Source organism: Dromiciops gliroides, chromosome 4 (genome assembly GCF_019393635.1).
Source record: "Dromiciops gliroides isolate mDroGli1 chromosome 4, mDroGli1.pri, whole genome shotgun sequence".
Classification (NCBI taxonomy): Eukaryota; Metazoa; Chordata; class Mammalia; order Microbiotheria; family Microbiotheriidae; genus Dromiciops; species Dromiciops gliroides.
In genome coordinates, this window is record NC_057864.1 from 139,832,826 (window position 1) to 139,836,548 (window position 3,723).

Consider the following 3,723-nt stretch of genomic DNA (forward strand, 5'->3'; position numbering starts at 1 on the left):
GAGTTATCATTTTTGCAAACTCTTTATAATATTATTTTATACTGAGGATTTTGTACCATCTGATATAAAATCACCACACATTACTATGTATTTCCTTAATCTCATGATATTAGAATACTATTCCTAGGAAATATGATCTTGCACTCCCTTCAACCTTTCCTCATTCTTTCTTAGGGCTGCTTTAAATAGTATGATTTGAGCTTGATACCTTTCTGATTTTACTCATATTCGTTTCTGTCAAATGCAAAAGTCTCCAAATTAATCCTTTCAATTATTATCCATCAGTGAATAATTCCACACAATTCAGGCATAATCCTCATTTCACAAAAATAATTTTTATTTTTTATTGTTTGAGGGGTTCTGGTCTGGCTTTATTAGAAGAAAGGAGCTTAAGAACTGGGTGAGACTGTAATGGGAAAGGATTAAATGGGGCTAACTCTAGGGTAGGAGGGTCCTTCAGGGTTGAGAGAGGGAGGAGAGGAAGAGGGGAAGAAAAATGTGATAGGGGCAGGCTGGCATCTGAACTCAAAGGAGAGGTGTGTAAGGCAGAAAACTGGCAGGAAAGGGCTCAGAAAGGAGCTTCCCATGAAGCTCAAGTGACCATGAGGCCATGTTTCAGTTGCTTGTAGGTGACAAACATCACTAACACTGGCATAAAGGCCTGTGGGGCAATGATGATGGTACAGAAGCCTGCCCAAAAGGCTGATGTGAAGTGGCATGGAAGGTCATTGATCATGAGGTGGGTCTTCAGAAGGGCATCTTTGATGAGATCATAGGTCACCACTTCACCACAGGTGACAACAGCATTGCAGGCAACATTGGGTGAAGTTCCTTTCCATAGGGCCTGAAGCCCCTCCTCTCTGGAGGTGTGCATTGATATCTCTGGCTGCCACCTTAATGAGACTAGGCCTGGAAAAGTACCTTCACCACATCTGTGGGTTGGGCTATGGCCACTGCCAGTGCTCCTGTGGTATAGTCTACCAGAAGGCAGATCTCAATGCCTGCATGCTGAGATCCCTTGGTGTAGAACTGCTTCACAGAGTCATAGAGGCCATTGCAGACAGAAGCAAAACTCATCTGGCACTGCAACCCAGCCACCAGCCCATTGTACAGACTGCCAGGGCTCTCAGTCTTCACCATGGTCAGAATGGTGCCCATGATACCTCGATACTTGGCAGTAGCAGAGGAAGTTCAGATGGCCCTCTGGCTATCTCTCTGAATCTGCAGCTGGACTTTGGCTGTGTCCAGGAGGAAGGTGATGGGGTCAGCAATGAAGGTAGCAGTGTCAGCCCCAAGGAACTTGATGGTGGCTGTTGGGGGCACATCTGTAGGCTTAAATCCAACCATGATTTGATGCTGGTTTTCTGCTACTTCCCAGGAGGCAGAGGAGAAATGGTAAGATGGCCTTTGATGATTAAGATGAGATAGAGGAACTCTGCTGGAGTCCTGACTTGGAGGATCTCATGATGATGTCACCTTGATCAAGTTTCCCTAGGTGTCCCTCTAGTCAAAGTTGCTCACAGCAACCATGACCCACTTCCCTTGGTTTTCCATAAAAAGTTGCTGGGAAACTGAACACCTAAGGATCATACTACATACCCAGGACCACAAGAAAGCAGCAACGATGGTGGGAACCATGGGACCTACAAGAGAGTCAGGAGTCCAGGGGACTGGAGTGGCTGCCTGTCTCTCTGTTGGGTCACTAAAAAGTCACAGTTTTGGACTAGGGAGATGTGTCCTCCTAAGATAAATTTTAAATGAAGCCTAGGACAACTCTGTTGAGAGACCTAGTGATAACCCTCATTGTTTTGTATTTAGAAATATATTCAGCCTAATGATTGGACAAGTTTTAGGTGGTGAAAAATCAACCCTGTATTTATGCAAGGAATAGAAGTGATGACATAATGGCATAGTGTAATGTTGCTAGATAGCTGGTGTTTCCTTCTTGGAAAAAAATTTTTCCTGAAATTATTTATTTCATTTTATTTATTTATTTATTCATTTATTGGGTGGGGCAATGAGGGTTAAGTGACTTGCCCAGGGTCACACAGCTAGTAAGTGTCAGAGGCCAGATTTGAACTCTGGTCCAGGGCTGGTGCTTTATCCACTGCACCACCTATCTGCCCCCAGAATAAATTTTTTAAAAGGGCAATTTAAATGGTTAGGGAGTGAGAGGGCATTGTTTTCTAGCCTTAGCAAAGTAGTATAGTAGCACATAAAGGTATAATGAATTCAATACCTGTGATATCAATGACAAAAGCTTGCCATCGAGGTAATACAACACTGATCATCTCTTCCTGGCATAGTGCCTCGGTTGTTCTAAGGTAAGACTCTTAGAATGAAAGACAAATAAATTGTCAGAATTACAGTGAAGACATGAAAATAATTTCAACAAAATGAATAATTTTGCCTTATGTACAATGGTGAGTTTAGGTATTATAGACCCCTTTTCAAAAACAAACAAATAAATAAATGAACTCAAACAACAAAGGAATGACCATATGAATAAATAAATAAATACATAAATGAATGAATGAATGGGTAGATAAATAAAGGAGAGATATCTCATTCTTTTACACATTTGAAAAATAACTGATAGACATTTTTAATAAACCATTTATTTGGCATCTACTATGTGCTATATACTAGGGATACTAATACTGAAGCTAAGATAGTCTTTGCCATCATGATTAAATTCTAATAAAAAGGAATGGTAGCCATGGAGGGGTATTGGGTTTTCCAAAATTACAGAGATGGTGGGCAGAACCCTCAGGGACTATATTTACATGTCCTATATTCCCTTACTCTATATGCTTTTTGAATTTCTGGACTTGACCACCATGCCTTAAGTGTAATCTCAACCTAGTACTTCCCTTAGCACCTTGGACCTTCTTACCCTGGAACATCAATACACCATCATTGTCTTTTTATTCTAAAACATCTCTTAGCCATGCCAACACCACTCTCCCATTGGTGAGTTCTTTCTGGGGCCTCTATTTTTGGGAGGTCTACAAGTCAGCCAACCTTCATTCCCGTTCTGACTTTGTTTCTGACTTTCTATAATTTATTATCATATCCCTTTGCTGGTACTTTCCCTTCCCCCAACTCCTAATTTTCAGTTACTTTTTTGTTTGTTTGTTTGTTTCATTCTTTTCATTACAATGTAAGCTTCTTGTGGGTAAAGACTTCCTTGCTTTTTACTTGTATTTGTATCCCCTGTGCTTTCCATGCTGCCTAAAATATAGTAAGCCCTTAAATTCTTGTTATCTGTCTACCTAAAATTTTGATTCTATAGCACCCCACTTAGGAACAAATGAAGCAATACTTTCTTACTTCCCTATCACATTTAAGGAATGTAAAGATATTCTGTGACTGCTTCCTATTGGTTAGAATGAATAACCATTGTCTCTTAAGGTAGAACCTAGGTCAATGTCTTTCCCTCTTGCCCCTTATTTGTACTGGTCTTGAAGTATAAGGATGACTCATGGAGCACTGAATGGTTGGGCGAAGAAATTCATCTCATTAATACCATGAAGCTCTAAGCCATGAGCTCAGTCCTAGATAATCTTGTGCTTAGGATGGTACTACATCCCACTTATGTTTTCTTCCTTTTAAACAATAGCTTTATGAGATTTTGAAAGGTAGTTAGTATCTTCCTTCAGTGGGTTCTAGTTCAGAAGTGTAGCAGTTATTGGAACAATTGAAGTGACAACAGCAGCAGCA

General features: G+C 40.5%; 1 pseudogene; it reads right to left on the reverse strand.

Annotated features, from left to right (window-relative positions):
• Positions 1 to 568: 568 nt before the first annotated feature.
• Positions 569 to 1,347, reverse strand: LOC122753329 (annotated as a pseudogene).
• Between the last annotated feature and the right edge of the window lie 2,376 nt (positions 1,348 to 3,723).